The sequence below is a fragment of the Vicia villosa genome, linkage group LG4 (genome assembly GCF_029867415.1).
Source record: "Vicia villosa cultivar HV-30 ecotype Madison, WI linkage group LG4, Vvil1.0, whole genome shotgun sequence".
In the NCBI taxonomy this organism is placed as follows: domain Eukaryota; kingdom Viridiplantae; phylum Streptophyta; class Magnoliopsida; order Fabales; family Fabaceae; genus Vicia; species Vicia villosa.
Window position 1 is genome coordinate 109185818 of NC_081183.1, and position 23628 is coordinate 109209445.

At 34.4% G+C, this 23628-nt stretch overlaps 1 long non-coding RNA gene across 1 annotated transcript; it reads right to left on the reverse strand.

Annotated features, from left to right (window-relative positions):
* Positions 1-8582: 8582 nt before the first annotated feature.
* LOC131599460 (uncharacterized) lies at positions 8583-9061 on the reverse strand. The gene is made up of 3 exons (XR_009282788.1): positions 8971-9061; positions 8774-8884; positions 8583-8664 (listed from the first exon to the last, which is right to left on the reverse strand). It is a non-coding gene; the product is annotated as an uncharacterized LOC131599460 (long non-coding RNA).
* Between the last annotated feature and the right edge of the window lie 14567 nt (positions 9062-23628).

Consider the following 23628-nt stretch of genomic DNA (forward strand, 5'->3'; position numbering starts at 1 on the left):
GAATTAAAGAAAATATGCTCTTGCAAAAGTCTAGGTTGAAGTGGCTTAAAGAAGGAGATGCTAATAGTGGTTTTTTTCCCAAAGTGGTGAAGCAAAGAAGAAGACATAATCATATAGGTCCGATTCTTTCCTCGGGAGGCATGGTGGAGTCGGTGGAGGAGGATAGAGAGGTGGTGTTCAATCACTTTGGAAATAAATTTGTTGAACCAAAAGAGGTTAGACCGGTGTTAGACGGTATTCACTTTAATGCGATTAGTAGGGAGGAGGCGAGGGGGCTCAAGAAACCTTTTCTTGAAGATGAGATTAAAGAGGCGGTTTGGGAGTGTGGTGGAAACAATAGTTCGGGACCAGACGGGTACTCTTTTCTTTTCATTAAGAAATGTTGGCATTTCATTAAAGAAGATTTCATCAATTTCTTCAATTATTTTTTTCTTGGAAGACCCATTTCTAAGATGATCACTTCTTCTTTTTTGACTCTTATTCCTAAATCTAACAATCCAATCGGGTTAGTTGTGAATAAATGGGAAGTTATTGGTCAAATGATCGGCGATAGGGATATTTAGGACCATTGTCCCATTTGGATTTTGACGGATAAATACAATTGGGGGCCGAAACCTTTCAAGTTCAATAATGAATGGTTTTTGTTTGATTCTTTCATACCGTTTGTTGAGAAGGAGTGGAAGAGCTTGAAGGTGGAAGGAAGAGGGGACTTTGTTTTGAAAGAAAAACTTAGACTTTTAAAAGACAAACTCAAAAGGTGGAATAAGGATGTTTTCGGAAAGATTGACTTGGATATAGAGGAAGGTGTCAACGACATTAATCTTGCCGATAAAAGGTTAGATTCTATTCCTTTTGCTAATTCATCTTTTGAGGAAAACTTGCTTTTTGAAAAGAGGCGACGTGTGGTTTTTGGCGGAATTTGAGAATTAAAGAAAATATGCTCTTGCAAAAGTCTAGGTTGAAGTGGCTTAAAGAAGGAGATGCTAATAGTGGTTTTTTTCCCAAAGTGGTGAAGCAAAGAAGAAGACATAATCATATAGGTCCGATTCTTTCCTCGGGAGGCATGGTGGAGTCGGTGGAGGAGGTTAGAGAGGTGGTGTTCAATCACTTTGGAAATAAATTTGTTGAACCAAAAGAGGTTAGACCGGTGTTAGACGGTATTCACTTTAATGCGATTAGTAGGGAGGAGGCGAGGGGGCTCAAGAAACCTTTTCTTGAAGATGAGATTAAAGAGGCGGTTTGGGAGTATGGTGGAAACAATAGTTCGGGACCAGACGGGTACTCTTTTCTTTTCATTAAGAAATGTTGGCATTTCATTAAAGAAGATTTCATCAATTTCTTCAATTATTTTTTTCTTGGAAGACCCATTTCTAAGATGATCACTTCTTCTTTTTTGACTCTTATTCCTAAATCTAACAATCCAATCGGGTTAGATGATTTTAGGCCCATATGTTTTGTGGGTTGCTTATATAAGGTGGTGGCTAAGCTTTTGGCGGGTAGATTAAAGGGAGTGCTTACTTCTATTATTTCTCCGTGTCAAAGTGCCTTTGTACCCGGTAGGCAATTGCTTGATGGAGTGGTGGTGACGAACGAGGTGGTGGATTATGCGAGAAAAGAAGGTAAGGAATGTGTTTTATTTAAAGTAGATTTTGAAAAAGCTTATGATAAGGTGAGTTGGAGTTTTTTAAGGTTTATGCTTATTAGAATGGGGTTTGGTGAGAAATGGATGGAATGGATGGAATTATTGGTGTTTAATAGTAATATGTTCGTGCTTGTTAATGGGTGCCCTACGAAAGAGTTTAAAGTTAGTAGAGGATTGAGACAAGGCGATCCGCTTTCTCCTTTTCTTTTTGTTTTGGTGGCGGAAGAACTAACGGGGCTTGTTAGAAAATCGATTGAGGTGGGAGAATTTCAAAGTTTTATTATTAATGGGTCGTGCCCGGTAGATATTCTACAATTTGCGGATGACACTTTAATAGTGGGAGATGGCAATTGGAAACATGTGTGGGCTTTGAGAGCCGTGCTTCGGGCTTTGAATTAGTGTCGGGCCTTGGTATTAACTATCACAAAAGCAAGTTAATTGGCATTAATTCTAATGTTCATTTTTTGGAGGCGGTTTCTCACTTTCTTTCATGTAAGGTGGAGGATAGCAACTTTTATTTTCTTGGTATACCTATTGGGTTCAATCCTAGGAAAGAAGCTACTTGGTATCCTCTTTTGTCTAAGATGAAGAATCGGTTGGAAGGGTGGACGAACCGTTTTTTGAACTTGGGTGGTAGAATTACTCTTTTAAAGTCCGTGCTTAGTTCCTTAGTTATTTTTACTATGTCTTTTTACAAATTGCCAAGCAAAGTGGCAAAGAGGATTTCTAGCATTCAAAGCAAATTTTTATGGGGAGGAGTAGATGAAAGAAGAAAAATTCATTGGATAAAGTGGGAGGATGTTACTTTACCTTTGAATAAAGGGGGATTAGGAGTCAAAAATATTGTTTTGTTCAATTTGGCTTTTCTTAACAAGTGGAGATGGCGGATACTTCAAGGGGAAAATTCTTTGTGGTATAAAGTGTTGAAAGTTTGTTACGGAGATTTGTCTACAAAAATGTGGGGTGGAAGAGAGGTAAAAAAAGTCTTTTCAAGATGTTCTTTTTGGTTGAAGGATACTATTAAGTTTATTACTTCGTCCACTAGAGATCCCTTTATTGCTCTTTGTAGGTTCACGATTCATAACGGATTCTCTACCCCTTTTTGGGAGGCTAAGTGGTTGGAAGATTGTATTTTGAAAGAGGAGTTCCCGGAATTGTACAAAATATCGTGTTTAAAGCATGTTTCCGTGGCGGCCATCGGTGGTTGGGAGGATGGAGAGTGGAAATGGAGAGATTTTGGTCTATGTGATATTCGAGTGGATGATTACATACGAGGGGAGGAAGTGGTGACTTTAAAAAAGCGTGTGGAGGGGTTTAGAGGTTGGTTGGAAGGAAATGACACGATTGTTTGGGATAAAGTTTTGAACTCGGAGTTTTCGGTGGCGTCTTGCTATAGTTTTTATGATAATCTTCGTATCCCGTTTTGGTCCTTCTAATAGGAATGATGAAGCTTTTGGGTTATTGTGGAAGTTGGAGGTTCCGATGAAGATAATGGCTTTCGGATGGAGACTTTTTCACAATAGGCTACCAATGAAGGACTTGTTGGTGTTTCGAGGTATTTCTATTCCTTTGGATGATTTAAAGTGCACTTTTTGTGGATACTGTGTGGAAAGTAGTTGTCATTTATTTTTTAGTTGCTTGGTGGTTAAAAATATTTGGAGTGAGATTGCTTTTTGGGTTTGTAAAGGGGATAGAGTAGACAAAGAGTGTTTGTCGAATTTTATGGATTGTCCCTTATTTTTCTATAGCAAAAAGGTGAAGGAGAGGAAATTAGGTGTTGTTTGGCTAGCTACAACTTGGAGTGTATGGTTGGTTAGGAACGGAAGTAGTTTTCGGAAGGAAGATTGGAATGTGAATAATATCGTTTGGAATATAAAGCAATTTGGTTTGGAAGTGGTCGTTTTGCGGAAAAATTACTCACCCCAATTACTCTTTCTACGAGTTTTGCAAGGACCCCTTGTATTTTTTATCGTAGTAGCAATTGGTTTGTAATCTTTTCTTTTTGTCGGGTTTTCCCAAGTTTTTGTGTAATCGGGTTAGAGAACCCTTAGTTCTCCCTTTTAATAAAATTTTGCTTATACCAAAAAAAAAACACCAACCCAAAATTTTAAAAAAAAAAGTATTCTTAAAAAAACTATATTTTTAGACAGTAAATAATATCAACAAGAATTTCAAATTATTAAGTTGTTGAAAATAGAAAAACCAAAAGAAATTATGCAATAAAAATCATTCTAACTTTCAATTCCTTTTGAAATATTCAATTGTTTTACACCAACCCATAATTTATATACTAATTGAGGTTTCATTTTTAAAAGAAAAAATTGAATATGATACTAATCCATAATTTATATACTAATTGAGAAAGAATGGAAACAAAATGTTTAAATAGTTTTATGACTTTATTTGAATTATTAGTGATATTTTCTTATGCACTTCCTTGTTTCATAAGTCAAATACCATATATATTATACCAATTAATAACCAATAAAAATAATAAAAAAATTTGGTCAAACAATTCATTTTACATAAAGTAAAAACTTTAAACCTTTTAAATTGTTGAAATATTTTTTATAACTTTATTTCAATTATTTATGATTTTTTTATGTAAGTTCATGTTTTATAAGTCAAATACTATATATATTGTACCAATTAATAACCAATAAAAATAATAAAATTTTTGGTCAAACAATTCATTTTATATAAAGTAAAAACTTTAAACCATTTAAATTATTGAATTATTTTTATAACTTTATTTCAATTATTTATGATTTTTTTATGTAAGTTCATGTTTTATAAGTCAAATACCATAGATGTTATACCAATATAAATATTAGAAAATTTAGTCAAACAATTCATTTCACATAAGGTAAAAACTTTAAACCTTTAATAAGGTAAATTTTAAATATCCTTACCACCTTATAATATATATATATATATATATATATATATATATATATATATATATATATATATATATATATATATATATATATATATATTATATATATATATATATATATATATATATATATATATATATATATATATATATATATATATATATTATATATATATATATATATATATATATATATATATATATATATATATATATATATATATATATATATATATATATATTTTCTCATTCACATTTTCATTTTCATTCTCAAATTCAAAAAACAATCTTCATCTCATCAAAGTCAGTTGATTTTCAGGTCATGTTTTTTAAGATGACAAAGGTACATATATCAATTAGAGAAAACATTTGATATGAAGCAAAATATTTGTTTGTTTCTATTAGTTTAACTGTATTCAACAATTTTAATATTTATATAAATCTATAAATTTTGATTTTTTTTCTTCAAATTCATCATTATTTTACTTTATATTGAATGTGATTTTTTACTTCAAACACTTCATTTTATTTTTTTATAATTTTTATATTTAATTTTTTTTAACTACTTAAAATTCCAAGTTTTCAAATTTTTAGTGAAGTAGAATTTATAAATAATAGTTTTGTCATTCATTAATTGGGAGAAAAGATAAAATTATGCATTTCAACATTTTTGTTTGAATCATTTTTCTCTTTAGTTGATTTTACATTTTTAATGGTTCATTGGGTCAATATTTTGTTGAATATTATCAATTTCTCTAATAGTGGGTATTTTATGTCTTATTTATTTAGAAAATTAAAGTATTAGGTATTAAGAAACCAATAACCAATGGTGATGCCAAGATGTACCTAAATGAAATAAATGACGCGTTTAAAGAAGAGAGTTATAAGTATCATGAATTTCTGAGGGCCATGAAGGATTTCCATACTAAAAGGTTTGATTTATTTTTATCGGTATAAGAGTTTTAAATTTATATATTGTATTGATTTGTTTCTTTTTCTTTGATATATTTGTAGAATTGATACAACGAGTTTGATGGAAAGAGTGGAGAAATTGTTTAGAGGGCACAAAGATTTATTATTGAAATTTAATAGTTTTTTACCAGAGGAAGTTCAAATCAAACTTCCACAAAAAAAAATCAAAGATGCCATCACTGAATAAAGAAGATGCTAAGAAATATTTGGGTAAAGTGAAGGTATGAATATTGTTTAGTTTTATACATATATTCTTTTCCTTCACATTTTTTTAGGGTTAAATTGGAAATTTGATTATCTTATCGGTGTTTATTTTAGTTAACATGATGGTTTATTTTTATGCAGACTCGATTTCAACGTCAACCTCATATATATGATTTTTTTCTAGATATAATAAATATGTACAAAAACAAAGATAAGAGTCTCGAGGAGATGTACGAAATGGTATTTATTGTGTTTATTTGAGCTTTAGATTTTTCTTTTCATTTGTTTTACTCAATTTAATTGTAATTGAATTGTTTTTCAGGTTATTTCACTCTTTGAAGACCATCCTGATCTTATTGATGGATTTGTTGATTTTTTTCCATAATGCAGCTCATGATGTTTACTAAATTTCTCTCATAAAGTGGTTCATGGCGAGTTAATCTATACCCATGGTTTTGTTGGGGAAGATATTTAGTTTTAAAGATTTAATTTTAATATTTGTAATGTGAAACTTGATGTAAGCAACTGTTTTAAAAAGATTCTAACAATTTAGTTTAAAATTTTGAGTAACATGATAAATTTTTTTATGAAATTTAAATAATATAAATAGATTGTAGAATTAAATTGTAAGAAAAATATATTTATTTTGTTAGATTATTTTTCTAAAATATTAGATTTATGCATGTATGTTCTATGGTAATTTCTCCTTCTTTTTTAATGATTGTCCAACTCAAAAAATTAATATTGAGGAAGAATATAAATATGAGGATCCCCTAGACACTATCTTTTTATTTTGGTGATAGGTGGATTGAGTTATTTAATCAAGCATATGATGGTACTCAATATTTTTTCAGGGTTCAAGGTGGAAATTTTTAGCCTATTCGTTTCACACCTATAGTACGTGAATGGTAGTGAATTTTTAATGTTTTGAGTTTGTATTGGATTTAGGGTTAATTTTTTCAAGAGTTGTGTTTATATGAGTTAATGTAAAAAATTCAATCATGGACATATGGTGGAATGCTTCTTAACTATTGAACTAGGTTACTTATACCTTTCAATCATAAAGATGTTGATCAAAGTGAGAAATTGAATTGTTTGTCATCCAAATTTTTTTTTTTTTTGGGATAAAGAGTCAATGAAGGCTACACAAATAACCTGAGATAAGTGACTGGATATGTCCAAACCTAAAGGTCTTGGGATTATGGACTTGTGGTCGGTATATCTTTCTCGATTAGGTAAGTAGCATCAAAGGATAATTTTGGAGGTTTCGACTTTATGGCTGGACAATCTTATAACGAGGTACAGTTTCCATTTGTCTATTAAAAGAGAAATAAAGTAATAATGTTTCAATGAGTTTAATTGATGGCTATGGATTGCACATTTTTAATACAAAATGATCTTTAGTAAGGGTAAATTATTTTGGACAAATCTAGTTAAAATGTTTATTAAAATTAATGATTGAGAAATGTTGATATGAAACGAAGCATGTAACATCCTAAAACCCTAATCTCCGCGAGACAAGTCACTAGTCTCCGCGAGAACTAGCATCCATTGCCTCTTGACACAAATGATGCATGGGCAACTCAACAACAACATATGCAAATTAAGATCATCTCTCAGTCTTAATAATATTCGCATACCATAATAATCCATCTCATTTGAATTACCCACCAAAAGTTGCACAACATGCATCAAGTAATCATCTACCATAAGGTACATTCAAATAGCCACTACAACGAGGAAGGGCTTTTAAAGCGCTTTTTTTGGCCTTTAACAGCGCTTTAAAGCGCTGCCAAAGCCAGCGCTGGCATAGGCTACGAAAGCGCTTTTAAAAGCGCTCTGGTAGGCCCCCCTATAAGAGCGCTTTTCTGGAAAAAGCGCTCTTGTAGGCCCCCCTTTAAGAGCGCTTTTCAGGTAAAAGCGCTCTGGTAGGCCCCCCTTTAAGTGCGCTTTTTCCAGAAAAGCGCTGTGATAGGCCCACCTGTGAGAGAAAAAATTAAAAAAAAAACGCAACATACTAAAGCGCTTTTATAAAAGCGCTCTTATAGGGTGGGCTTTAAGAGCGCTTTTTCCAGAAAAAGCGCTCTTATAGCCCCCCCTATAAGAGCGCTTTTACAAAAGCGCTTTAGTATGTTGTTTTTTTTTTTTTTTTTGCTTTTTTAGTAATCTTTGGCAGCGCTTTTAAAAAGAAGCGCTTTAGTATGTGGTCCTTTAAGAGCGCTTTTTTAAAAAGCGCTTTAGTAGCTAAATGAGGTATTTTAATGTGCAGCCTGTAATTTAATCCTCCCAGTCGACCTGTAATATTTTCGACCTGTAATATGTTTTCAGCCTGTAATATTTTCGACCTGTAATTTATTTTCGACTATATTATTTCAGCCATCAGTAAGACAATATATATATATACTAATATAATACCATTATAATATCCAATATTATATATATACATCATTACAACATCAATAATATTATAGTACTTCAATTCGACACAAATTCTACATGAAAAAGCGCTTAATATAAAAATGACACAAATCCTCTTTTATTTCTTCCAACTTAAGTCTCGGGTATCCAGTGGCACGGAATTCGTCAAGGTACTACAAAACAAAAACAAAATATGAATGATACATTAGGTTAAATGTAATAAATTATATGAAATTATCTTAAGTTATAAATTCATACCGTGATCGGAATCTCTAATTGATTTGCCTGAAGGATTTCTTTCATAAACCTCAATACAAAGTATCCGCAATCGTAACTGTTTTTCTGTTGCGGGCACTACATAGAAAAACAAATAAGATTCTATAGTTGTGCATTGTTTTATCAAGTAGCATAAATATATTATAAGCAACATTGTGAAAAATAATGTACCTGCACTTGGATCCAAGTAATGTTGCTAGATTTAGTTCGGGATACCTGTGCGTCCCGTTGACTTCGGAACACTTGTATTGATCTAATTAACAAATATATAAAAGCATATGTTTAGATCAATCCCACAAATAAGTAAATATATATATATATATAAATATACACGAATATATATTTAGAACGATCCCACTTACAAATCAACGATGTCCTTCATGGCCGGATAATTGGTCCATTCACCATTTACCGAATTCAGATAATACACGACTTCCCTTATAGGGTTGATAGCAAGCAGCAACCAGTGTGCTCTATAAATAAAAACAATAGGTTATATGAAAATTTTGCTATACACAAAAGAAACAGAGATTAGATGAACAAAGAATGAGAAACTAACCCTACTGGTCGAGTATTATACGCCCAAAGATGCAGACATTCTGTATTGCCGGTGGACATGAATCTGTCTACTAAGCACTGTCTAACTGATTCCGGTTCCGAATCAATTGCCATTCCGCTGCAGTGGGCGGAAGACACGAAACGGAATCTGTTAGACAACGGAGTCCCGCGCAACACTCTGTCATACAACAACCTTAAATAAAAACATAATAAACATTAGATTATTTTCATTGAAATGTGTAAATAAATTATATTGTGGGACTAATTAAATAATATATCGGATGAGGGAATATTACCGAATGTATGAGTGCATGTTATTGACGCCTAGTTGATCATGCTTAAAAATCTCCTCCAAGTCATCAAGTGTAATAAGTGACTTGAATTCAATACCGAAGACACTCTCATCCATAACGATTTCACGTGCAGCACCATCCGTCAAATCGGACATATCAACCATTGTTGCGAGCGTCGACCGGTACCGAGGCACAAAAGCACCGCCTTTTTTTCCCGCTGGCTTCGGAGGACCAGTGGGTGGTACGGTACGAACTTGCTGCGTCACTTGTTGTGACTCTCGAGCGGATGCCTAAAAATCATATAAGTTATGTAAAATATAAAATCATGCAGATTTAGATTCAGATTAATTATTAACACTTTAAATGTACCTCTTTTAGTGATGCAACGGACTCCTCCTCCTGTAAAATCCCTTTACCCTTAACTGTGGGTTTTATAGGAGCAGTCTAAAATTAAAATGTAAAAAATAATTAATAAACGGTTTAGAATTGACATTCGAAAACTAAATGATTCATAATCGTTTTCAATATACCTCATCACTAATGGTAATGAGCTCCGAGGGCCATGCAACAAATGATCCTATTGCATCTCGCAGCAATGTCGTCTCTGAGACCATGTCAGGTACCGGTAGCATCGCATCATGATCTACTACAACATCCACCGATACTTTCAGGTGTCCATCCGGGAGCGGTCTATGGTGAAGTAAATCTCCCAAAGTGTTGTGCACTTTTCCCTTGCCAACTAGTCGATAACTCGGTTCCGATAAGTATAGTTGGCAAGATGAAATGCCCTAAACCAATAGTAAATATAAAGTCATTATCATTAATAAAATAGAACAATTTAAAAGGAAAAAAAATTATAATTACCTCGGGAAATTTCCTTTGATAGTTGATACTAGCCTTATCACTAGTTTCTTTCACCGATGAAGTGTTGCACTTTTCTCTCATATACGCCTCTTTATCTCTTTGCAATTCAGAGACTTGTGCTTGCAATTCCGCCAACTTTTGCAACACTTCTTCATTTGAAGGATTTCTTCTCCTAGGACTCTTGTAAAAAGAGGTTGGAGTCACACCATGACCCTTACCCCTCACCCGACCGGGATACTCAGGAGCATCTAGTGCTCTACTAAGTATGCTCCCCTCACCGGTGGATGCCGATTGCGACAAGGTCTCCTGTAATTCATTTACATTAAAAAATCATTTATATATTAAAAAACATTTGATTTAATTAAAGACACAGTATTATACTTACACATTCAGTAAAAACTCTCTGAACTTCGGGATCGACAGCATGATCCTTGCCCACACGAGCTTCCCTCCACAACACATGTTCAGGAAGTGAGGTTTCCTCACTTTTAGTCTCCTCTAACTATGCATTGACACAAATGATAAAATCATCAAATAAAACACATTTAGACAATTAATTAAAACGCATTTCTATTTACTTACAATTTTATCCTCCAAGCGTGCACACAATCATGAATCATATATAATATACCATACCGACACGAAAATTTCTTAATCGCCCGGCTAATCGCATCTGTAGGGAAAATCCTGCTACGATTTCAGTCCCTTCCAAACCAAAACCCAATACAAAAATTATATGTTGTAGTTCCAAATACTTCAATCAAACACTAGATTATCACCATACAATTACAACCTAATGCATTACTCTTTATGGGTATTAACCTATCACATCAATTTCTCCTATTTCATCATCAAATCCAAAGTTCCAAACCAAAACCTAACTATCAAGTTAGGGAAAATGGAACACCCATTCCTAAACATACATACTACCCATTGCATATAATCACATACAACCATAATAATGGAAAGTCAAACCCTTACCTCTTGTAGATCCAGGTTTGCCTCTTTCTCCTCTTCTCTTCCTTTCTCCCCTCTTGTTCTCTTCTTTTGTTATCTCTAAAATGAAATGATAACTTTCTATTCTCAACCCTTACAATCTTTTCTATTCTTAATGGGCTTACTCATTTAACACCTCCTTAATTACTCATATCACAACTATTTAGGCCCTACTAGTTATATAACTCTACTAACATAATTAACCCAAATAGCACGAATACACACATAATTAAATAGTTAAATAATTATTATACCACATAATAATTAAATGAGTAAATAATTAATAAAAACACCAAATATAATAATTAATAAACTAACTAATAAAAATCAGGATGTTACACCTAATGCGTCTGCATACATTTCTCTAGACACTTTTGAAAATTGTTTCTAAGAAGGTTTAAAATCAAAACCAAAATCATATACTTATGGGTCTTTATTTTTCTTGAAAATTGCACATTCATAATCTGAGCTAGAACTAGATGATGAAGAGGAGCTCTCATCTTCTTCTTCCCAAGTAATATAGGCCTTACAACCGTTGGCACGATTGTTCTTCATCTTAAAGGATTCTTTATCCTTCTTCTTGTTGACTAGTGGAGACTCAAACACGTTGTGGAATAATGGCCCGACTTTCCCATTTGCAACATGTGACATCTTCTTCCTTTTTCTTATTTTCCTTCTTATGCAGATGTGTCTTCTTGAAGTTGATCATTTTTTGTCGGAATGTTTGAGTCTATGTGTTCTTTATATATTAATTGAAGTGCTAGATGAATTGAAGGATAGAAAAACACTTAGAAAGGGGGGGTTTGAATAAGTGTAGTCTAAAAACTTTGAACGATAAAAACAATATGCACAGTTATTTTTATCCTGGTTCGTTGTTAACTAAACTACTCCAGTCCACCCCCACGGAGTGATTTACCTCACCTGAGGATTTAATCCACTAATCGCAACAGATTACAATGGTTTTCCACTTAGTCCGCGACTAAGTCTTCTAGAGTATCCTGATCACAACCTGATCACTCCAGGAACAAATGCTTAGACACAAGCTAAGACTTTCTTAGAGTATCCTGACCACCACGTGATCACTCTAATTACAACTGCTTAGACACAAGCTAAGACTTCCTAGAGTATCCTGATCAACACTTGATCACTCTAGTTACTTACAAATTAATGTAATCAATTCTAAGAGTATTACAAATGCTTCTAAAAAGCTATAATCACAACAGTGATATTTCTCTTAACGTTTAAGCTTAATCTCACTAATATATTACAACAGAAATGTAGTGAGCTTTGATGAAGATGAAGTTTCTGAGCTTTGGATTGAACAGCGTTTCAGCAAGTTTTTCAGAATAGTTTCGTTCAGAATTCGTTCACCTTGCTTCTCATCAGAACTTCATATTTATAGGCGTTTGAGAAGATGACCGTTGAGCGCATTTAATGCTTTGCATGTTCCGTACAGCTTTGCATTTAATGTTTCACGCTTTTGTCAACTACCTCGAGCCTTGTTCACGCTGTGTCTACTGACGTTGCCTTTAATAGCTTCCAACGTTCCTTTTGTCAGTCAGCGTAGCCTGCCACCTGTACTTTCTTCTGATCTGATGTTTGAATAAAATATTTGAATATCATCAGAGTCAAACAGCTTGGTGCATAGCATCTTCTTGTCTTCTGACCTTGAAGTGCTTCTGAGCGTGATACCATGAGAACTTCAGTGCTTCTGCTTCTGACCTCAAGTTCTTCTGATGCTTCCATAGACCCATGTTGTGATTCTGCCTTGACCATCTTCTGATGTCTTGCCAGACCATGTTCTGATGTTGCATGCTGAACCTTCTGAGACAAAGCTTCTGAGCGCTGATTTGTGCATACTCTTTATATATTTCCTGAAATGGAAATTGCAATGTATTAGAGTACCACATTATCTCACACAAAATTCATATCCTTGTTATCATCAAAACTAAGAATATTGATCAGAACAAATCTTGTTCTAACAATCTCCCTCTTTTTGATGATGACAAAAACATATATAAATGATATGAATTTGCGATCAGAAAGAGCAGACAGCTAAAGACAAATTACACAGCTATAGCATAAGCATGTGAATATGTCTCCCCCTGAGATTAACAATCTCCCCCTGAGATGAATAATCTCCCCCTGAAATAAATACTCGAAGAACTTTAATAATAAAAGACTTCCCTGATTATTTCGGTAGAGACGATCACATAAGCTTCTATCTTCTGATAATTCATAGCTTCTGACTTCTGCTTCCATTGGAAAAATTCAGAACTTGAATTTCTTTAGATCCCTAGAACACTCACAGCTTCTGATTCCTGCTTCCATTTAGGACAGCTTCAGAACTTGAATTTCTTTGATCTTCAGAACATTCACAGCTTCTGATTCATGCTTCCATTTAGGACAGCTTCAGAACTTGAATTTCTTTGATCTTCAGAACATTCACAGCTTCTGATTCATGCTTCCATTTAGGACAGCTTCAGAACTTGAGTTTTCTGGATCTTTAGAACATTCACAGCTTCTGATTTCTGCTTCCCTCGGATAGCTTCAAAGCTTTGAATTTCTTCTTACATCACTTCATGCTAGATTGTATCAGAACATTGTTGAATGTACCAGAGCATCATCAGAGCATCTCTACATCCTGAAATGTTACAGAACAAAACTAAACGATAAAAGTCAGCATGAATGAGTTAGAACATAAGATGTGTATCAGAACACAAAATATGTATCAGAGCCATATAAGCCATATAGAATATATCAGATCCAATAGACAATGTATCAGAGCAAATAGACAATGATTTGGATCATATTCTATTATCAGAATTTCTGATCATTCTTCCTTCTTGCTTCTGATTCTGAAGCTTCCTAGCACTCAGCTTGCTTCAAGAATCCAAGAGCTTGATTCATTTTGTTGCTTCTTATGTTAATCTTGAATCTTTGATTCCTGCAACAACACAACTTAAAAACATATGAAGCTTGCAGCTTCTGTTAGTAAATGTGGGGTCTTTTTACTCGGTAACTGATAATATTAATCAGATCATTTATCATGTGGGGTCTTTTTACTCGGTAACTGATAATATTAATCAGATCATTTATCATATATTTTCTCCCCCTTTTTGTCATAACATCAAAAAGCATAAAAGATTCAGATGTAAAGCAAGAGACAAAAGGAAAGAAACATAAATAACTTTTCATTGATTTCAACAAGAAGGTTTACAAAAGAGGAATGCAGGAAAACAGATGCAACAAGGAAAGAAAACTACAAAGACTTAAAGCCTAAGACTCTATCCTACACAAAGACTGCGCAAACAACTCAAGAACCCTCTGGTCTTCAGTTTGTTCAGCCATGGAAGCTTGAAAAACTCTTCATGCCTGTCCAGACTAGAACCTCCATTGTAGGAGAGATCCAAGAGACCAAAGAGGAAGTGAGGGACAGTTCATAGACAGGGAGCTAATGTTGCCAACGGGCTCCAGTGACTCAAGAAGGTCTTTTTCCTTTGGATAAATGTTGATAACAGCATTGAAGAAGAGATCTGTCTTGAAAGAGACTTGGAGAGCCATCCCAAGATATGCTTCACATCCTGTAACTGATTAACCCTTCCATCCGTTCTCATTGAGTTGAAGGGATTCATGCTGAACGCTAGGTTGAAGATGAATGAACTAGGGTTTATGTCAAAGAAAAACTTTGTTGGACAAGAGAGAAAAACAAGGAGAAAGAGAGCCAAGACTTATTGAAAAAATGCAACGAAATGAAGGAATAAATAGAGGGAATGTGGGGAAGGAAAACGTTCTAGGGAAGGGAAACGTTTGACGGATATAAAAACGAAAAGACGGACAATAAAAGAAATGATGAATGGCATTTAATGTTATTTGACGTGAGGAGAGATAATAATGACAAAAGACGTGATTTGCACAGTTACCTAAGTAGACGTCCCCTCAACTGCACGCACGCTTGTCCAGAAATAGTGAACACGTGTTTACCATCTGGATAGCCAGTTACAGCTGTTTTGCTTTTAAAGAGATTCTGAATCAACTTAGACATTGAAACGTTAGTAATAACTGAATCACAATTTCTAATTGATTTCAATCAGAACTTCTTATAAACAAAAATCCAATTTCATTTCAGAAGATACTCATACATAAGATCTTCTCATCTTCTCATCTTCTCATTCTAGGCATAAATCCATACTGATATTCTTCAGAATGAACTTAAACCTATCTTCAGCAAGGGGTTTTGTAAAGATATCAGCCCATTGATGGTCTGTATCCACAAAGTTTAAAGATATAACACCCTTCTGAACATAGTCCCTTATGAAATGATGTTTAATCTCAATATGTTTAGCTTTTGAATGTAAAATAGGATTCTTAGATAAACATATAGCAGAAGTATTATCACAGAAAATAGGAATGTTACTCTCATATATCTGATAATCTTCCAGCTGACTTCTCATCCAGAGCATTTGTGTGCTACAACCAGCAGCAGCAACATATTCTGCTTCTATTGTTGAGAGGGCAATAGTAGCTTGCTTCTTGCTGTACCATGAGATCAGATGACTTCCAAGAAATTAACAACTTCCAGAAGTGCTCTTTCTTTCTATTCTATCTCCAGCATAGTCAGCATCACAGAATCCTACTAAGTTGTAATCTTTAGATCTTCTGTAAACTAAACCAACATTAGTAGTACCTTTCAGATACCTTAGAATTCTCTTAACAGCTGTTAAATGAGATTCTCTTGGATCTGATTAGAATCGAGCACACAAACAAACACTAAAGAGAATGTCAGGTCTAGAAGCAGTTAGATATAGAAGAGATCCAATCATACCTCTGTACAACTTCTGATCTACCTTCTTACTTACCTCATCCTTACCCAGTACACATGTTGGATGCATAGGAGTTTTGGCTTCTTTGCTTTCAGAAAGATTAAACTTCTTCAGAAGTTCTTTCACATACTTCGTTTGATGAACATAGGTTCCATCGGAAGTTTGGTTGATTTGAATCCCAAGGAAATACTTGAGTTCTCCCATCATGCTCATTTCAAATTCAGCCTGCATAGACTCAGCAAACTCCTTTCCAAGTGTAGCATTAGATGTTCCAAAGATAATATCATCAACATATATTTGACAAATTAAAATATCCTTTTTAAATGTTTTACAAAAGAGAGTAGTGTCCACTTTTCCTCTAGTGAAATCATTTTCCAGAAGGAAAGAACTCAAACGTTCATACCAAGCTCTGGGAGCTTGTTTCAATCCGTATAATGATTTCTTTAATTTGAAAACATGATTTGGAGACATGGAGTCTTCAAAACCAGGAGGTTGATGGACATAAACTTCTTCATCTATGTAACCATTTAAGAAGGCACTCTTGACATCCATCTAATAAAGAGTGATGTTGTGTTGAGTGGCAAAAGAAATTAATAGACGAATAGATTCTAACCTGGCCACTGGTGCAAAGGTTTCTGTATAATCAATCCCTTCTTGCTGACTATAACCCTGAGCAACCAGTCTGGCTTTGTTTCTTACCACTTCACCTTTCTCACTTAGCTTGTTTCTGAAAACCCACTTAGTACCGATGATGTTAAATCCTTTTGGTCTAGGAACCAAGTCCCATACATCATTCCTTGTAAACTGATTTAGTTCTTCTTGCATGGCAATTATCCAGTCTGGATCTTCTAGAGCTTGATCAACAGAAGTTGGCTCGATCAAAGAAACAAGACCTAATTGACATTCTGCATTGTTCTTAAGGAATTCCCTTGTTCTGATGGGATCATCTTTCTTTCCAAGGATCACATCTTCTGAGTGAGCTGAAGAAAGTCTAGGTGATCTTCTGATAGTTGGTTCTTCAGAAATTCTGAGATTCTCTAAAGATGCAGCAACTTGATCTTCTGATCCATTGCTTCTGAGACTGCCAGCTTCTGCAGCTTTGCTTCTTGGTTCTACTGCTTCTGATATATCAATATCAAAATCTGCAAAATTCTCAAACTGCTTTGGTTTTTCAAGACCAAGCTTATCATCAAACCTGATATTGATTGATTCTTCTACAATCAATGTTTCAGTATTGTATACTCTGTAGCCTTTAGAGCGCTCAGAATATCCAAGAAGGAAACATTTTTGTGCTTTGGAATCAAACTTACCAAGATGATCTTTAGTATTCAGAATAAAACATACACATCCAAAAGGATGGAAATATGAAATGTTGGGCTTTCTGTTCTTCCACAATTCATAAGGAGTCTTATTTAGAATAGGTCTAATAGAGATTCTATTCTGAATATAGCACGCAGTGTTTATTGCTTCTGCCCAGAAATGCTTAGCCATATTGGTTTCATTGATCATGGTTCTGGCCATTTCTTGTAGAGTCCTATTCTTTCGCTCTACAACTCCATTTTGCTGTGGAGTTCTAGGACAAGAGAAATCATGGGCAATACCATTTTCTTTGAAGAACTCCTCAAAGAATTTGTTCTCAAATTCGCCACCATGATCACTTCTGACCTTTATGATCTTGCACTCTTTCTTAGATTGGATCTGAGTGCAGAATTCAAAGAACACTGAGTGAGACTCATCCTTGTGTTTCAAGAACTTTACCCATGTCCAGCGGCTATAATCATCAACGATGACTAATCCATATTTCTTCCCTCTGACAGATGCTGTTTTGACTGGGCCAAACAAATCAATGTGCAAGAGTTCTAACGGCCTTGAGGTAGAAACAACATTCTTAGACTTGAATGCAGGTCTGGAGAACCTGCCCTTCTGACATGCTTCACAAAGAGCATCTGATTTGTATTTCAGATTTGGGAGTCCTCTGACCAGATTTAGTTTGTTAATCTGAGAAATCTTTCTCAAACTAGCATGTCCTAATCTTCTGTGCCAGACCCATTGCTCTTCAGAAACAGACATAAGACAAGTCACCTTCTGCTTCTCAAGATCAGAAAGATCAATCTTATAAATGTTGTTCTTCCTCTTGCCTGTAAATAGGATTGAGCCATCCTTTTGACTTACATCCTTGCAAGACTTTTGATTGAAGATTATATCATAACCATTGTCACTTAATTGACTTATGGACAATAAGTTATGCGTTAATCCTTCTACAAGAAGTACATTAGTTATGGAAGGAGAGTTACCAAGACTAATGGTTCCAGAGCCAATGATTTTGCCCTTCTGATCTCCTCCAAACTTGACTTCTCCACCTGGTTTAAGCACCAGGTCTTGGAATGTAGACCTTCTTCCCGTCATGTGTCGCGAGCACCCAGAGTCCAGGTACCATGACATTTTGCTTTCTGTCCTCTTTGCCGCCAAGGATATCTGCAACAGAAATTATCTTCTCCTTAGGTACCCACAATTTCTTGGGTCCTTTCTTGTTAGTTCTCCTCAAGTTCTGATTGAACTTGGGTTTAGCAAAATATTTAGCAGGAGGAACAGCATGATATTTCTTATTCTGAGTTCCATGATATTTCTTAGGTTGTGTCACATGCTTCTTGGTGTGTGTTATGTGAAAACTTTGTGCATGTGATGTGTGCTTAATATCATGGGAGAGGCCAAATTTAAATTGGTTATACAGAGGCTTGTATGATATTTTCATATCATCCACAGATTCAAGCTTGTATGGGATTTCACCCTCATAACCAATGCCAACTCTCTTGTTCCCAGACACAACATATATCATAGAAGCTAGCTGACTTCTGCCAATACTTCTAGATAAGAACTTCCTGAAACTTAAATCATATTCTTTCAGAATATGATTCAGACTGGGAGTGGATTTTTCTGAATCAGAAGGAGATCCAACATTATTGGATAATTTTAAAACTTTTTCTTTTAATTCAGAATTTTCCAACTCAAGCTTCTTAGTTTCAAATTCAAATTGCTTTTTCAGCTTTTTGTATTTGATACTGAGATGAGCTTTTAATTCAAGAAGTTCTGTTAGACTGGAAACTAACTCTTCTCTAGATAGTTCAGAAAATACCTCTTCAGAATCTGATTCTGATGTAGATTCTGATCCATCATCTTCTGTCGCCATCAGCGCAAAGTTTGCCTGCTCCCCTTTAGAGTCTGATCCTGATTCTGATTCAGAATCATCCCATGTTGCCATAAGACCTTTCTTCTTATGAAACTTCTTCTTGGGATTCTCCTTCTGAAGTTTTGGACACTCATTCTTGTAATGTCCAGGCTCATTGCACTCATAGCAGACAGCCTTCTTCTTGTCAGATCTCCTGTCACCAGAAGATTTTCCTCGTTCAAATTTCTTTGAACTTCTGAAGCCTCTGAACTTCCTTTGCTCGCTCTTCCAGAGTTGGTTCACCCTTCTGGAGATCATGGACAGTTCATCTTCTTCTTCAGATTCTGATTCTTCAGGATCTTCTTCTCCAGCCTGAAAAGCGTTAGTGCATTTTTTAATATTAGATTTTAATGCAATAGACTTACCTTTCTTCTGAGTCTCGTTTGCGTCCAGCTCAATTTCATGGCTTCTCAAGGCACTGATAAGCTCTTCCAAAGAAACTTCATTCAGATTCTTGGCAATCTTGAATGCTGTTACCAGTGGACCCCATCTTCTGGGTAAGCTTCTGATAATCTTCTTTACATGATCAGCCTTGGTGTAGCCTTTATCCAGAACTCTCAATCCAGCAGTCAGAGTTTGAAATCTTGAAAATATCCTTTCAATGTCTTCATCATCCTCCATCTTGAAGGCTTCATACTTCTGGATTAGAGCAAGAGCTTTAGTCTCCTTGACTTGAGCATTTCCTTCATGAGTCATTTTCAAGGACTCATATATGTCATGGGCCGTTTCCCTGTTAGATATCTTCTCATACTCAGCATGAGAGATAGCATTCAGCAAAACAGTCCTGCATTTGTGATGATTCTTGAAATCTTTCTTTTGATCATCATTCATTTCGCTTCTCGTGAGCCTTACACCAGTAGCTTTAACAGGATGTTTGTAACCATCCAGCAGAAGATCCCATAGATCAGCATCTAGACCAAGAAAGTAACTTTCCAGTTTATCTTTCCAGTATTCAAAGTTTTCACCATCAAATACTGGTGGTCTAGTATAACCATTGTTACCGTTGTATTGCTCAGCAGAGCCAGATGTAGATGTAGTTGGATTTGATGGATCTTCACCAGCCATCTTTTACTGAAGCGTTTTTCTCTTCCTGAATCTTTTCTAAACACGGTTAAGTGCTTGCACCTTAGAACCGGCGCTCTGATGCCAATTGAAGGATAGAAAAACACTTAGAAAGGGGGGGTTTGAATAAGTGTAGTCTAAAAACTTTGAACGATAAAAACAATATGCACAGTTATTTTTATCCTGGTTCGTTGTTAACTAAACTACTCCAGTCCACCCCCACGGAGTGATTTACCTCACCTGAGGATTTAATCCACTAATCGCAACAGATTACAATGGTTTTCCACTTAGTCCGCGACTAAGTCTTCTAGAGTATCCTGATCACAACCTGATCACTCCAGGAACAAATGCTTAGACACAAGCTAAGACCTTCTTAGAGTATCCTGACCACCACGTGATCACTCTAATTACAACTGCTTAGACACAAGCTAAGACTTCCTAGAGTATCCTGATCAACACTTGATCACTCTAGTTACTTACAAATTAATGTAATCAATTCTAAGAGTATTACAAATGCTTCTAAAAAGCTATAATCACAACAGTGATATTTCTCTTAACGTTTAAGCTTAATCTCACTAATATATTACAACAGCAATGTAGTGAGCTTTGATGAAGATGAAGTTTCTGAGCTTTGGATTGAACAGCGTTTCAGCAAGTTTTTCAGAATAGTTTCGTTCAGAATTCGTTCACCTTGCTTCTCATCAGAACTTCATATTTATAGGCGTTTGAGAAGATGACCGTTGAGCGCATTTAATGCTTTGCGTGTTCCGTACAGCTTTGCATTTAATGTTTCACGCTTTTGTCAACTACCTCGAGCCTTGTTCACGCTGTGTCTACTGACGTTGCCTTTAATAGCTTCCAACGTTCCTTTTGTCAGTCAGCGTAGCCTGCCACATGTACGTTCTTCTGATCTGATGTTTGAATAAAATATTTGAATATCATCAAAGTCGAACAACTTGGTGCATAGCATCTTCTTGTCTTCTGACCTTGAAGTGCTTCTGAGCGTGATACCATGAGAACTTCAGTGCTTCTGCTTCTGACCTCAAGTTCTTCTGATGCTTCCATAGACCCATGTTCTGATTCTGCCTTGACCATCTTCTGATGTCTTGCCAGACCATGTTCTGATGTTGCATGCTGAACCTTCTGAGACAAAGCTTCTGAGCGCTGATTTGTGCATACTCTTTATATATTTCCTGAAATGGAAATTGCAATGTATTAGAGTACCACATTATCTCACACAAAATTCATATCCTTGTTATCATCAAAACTAAGAATATTGATCAGAACAAATCTTGTTCTAACATGAATAACCCTATTTATTCTTCTTTTGAAGAATATTTATCAGAACTATCACTATAATCCTCTACTTTATTAGTCGTTGATTACGAAGCTTTCAAGGAAATATTATAATTATATGAGTTAACCTTCTCTTCATTTTTATCATTTAATTTGCTTGATGTGAGTCGTTTCTGTTCATTTTCATGTTTAGTCAGTTTTTAAAACAGTTTTGTGATATTCAAATTATTGAGATCATTTGACTCTTTAATGGTTGTAACCTTTGATACATAAATCTTAAAATTTTGTTAGCACAATATTTGTTAGAAAGAAACTTTCCTAATTTTTCTAATTTGTTGATTAAGTGGAGAAAATCAGTCTGCATGGATTCCAGGATTTCACCAAGTTCCATAGAGAAAAGTTCATGTTCATTGGTAAATCACTACAACAAATAATGTTTTTCATAGCGAAGCTTTCACGTCATCCAAAAAAAATCGAGGTTTTATTCCAAGACGCGCCATATAGATAAATATATATATATATATATATATATATATATATATATATATATATATATATATTAAAAAACAACTTGTTGCCTCGATTTTTATAAAAATCGAGGTGATATATCATTCAATATATGTTTTGAATCCCAGCTAATACACTTTATGTTTTTATTTGTTAATAATTGCAGAATAAATGATTTAACCCTTCAGTTTCTTTGAATACCCGAGGGATAAAATGATTAGATTTTACTATAAAACACTTGCTAAACAAACTTTACCCTAATGCTATCTTATTTGTAGCCGCCCTACCGTCGAATGCATCATTTTTTTAGGGATTGCAAAAATGAAAAAAAAATATTCTTCTACCTTGAACAAAATATTCTTTCAACTTTTGCAATTCATCTCAAGCAATGGTGTTGATGTTTTATTTGTTGCTTTTGTTGTTGTTGTTGTTGAAGGTTTTGAACAACTATGATTTATACCTAAAAGTTTTTACTGATGGATTGCAACTGCTGAAAAACATTTTCCAATTTTTGGAACAAACACCTAATTAGAAGTTGGATGCATTCCTAGCATGCAAATTATATACGCTAGTGAAAGCAGTGATAATGATAGAATCAACAATCCATCTTGGTGAAGGTAGGTCTGACATTCAAGTGGAGATCTCTAGAATCTTGTATGGGACATGGACATACTGTATTTTTAATATTCTGGGTATACAATCTTGATATTCTGTGAAGATTTGTTGCATACAATGTATTTTTGATATTCTGGGTAAAGAATGTAACCATTAAAAAAAAATACTCTAACCCCTCGATTTTGTTTTAAAATCGAGGTGTTAGATTAAGATAATTTTCTTTTCACAAAAATGGTTACATTGTTTACCCACAAATACAATATTAAAAATACATTGTATGCAACAAATATTGTATGGGACCTGCTCATGCTGTAATTTTAATATTATGGGTAAACACTATGATATTCTACGAAGATTTGTTTCATACAATGTATTTTTAATATTCTAGATAAAAAATGTAACCATTTTTGTAAAAAAATTGTTTTACTCTAGCCCCTCGGTTGTTTTAACAACCGTGATGATAGTTAAGTGTTTTTTTCACTATTTTCAATCAACAGCCTTAAACAAATCTTTGTCGTCCATTTAAAGGTTATCAACGCTCAAGAATCCACCATTAGTAATCCGCGTGAAACCTAAGGGACGTCCATTATATATGTTCTCTTACAATTTTGGAAATCTAAATGAAACATATGAAACCTAAGAAAACTTGGAAAAGTTCTCTTCGATGGACTGCAAGAGCAAAAAATTATCTGGATTCAAGGTTTGTTCTATTAAATTTTTATTTGTACCGAAAATACTTTTGATTATAGATTTTATTTATCTTAGCCCTTTTTTCACCAGAAACAAATACATGCAAGATCCGTAGGTGAAAGAGTTTCCCAGAATATCAAGGAATTGAAGATCCAACAAATGACCTTCATGGGTAATTAATGTAATATTCTTTGCAAATACTGTAACGAATTATATTAAAAAAATGTAATATTATGGTAAACATTGTAATGAGATTTATTAAAAAAAAAACTATTGACCTCTCGGTT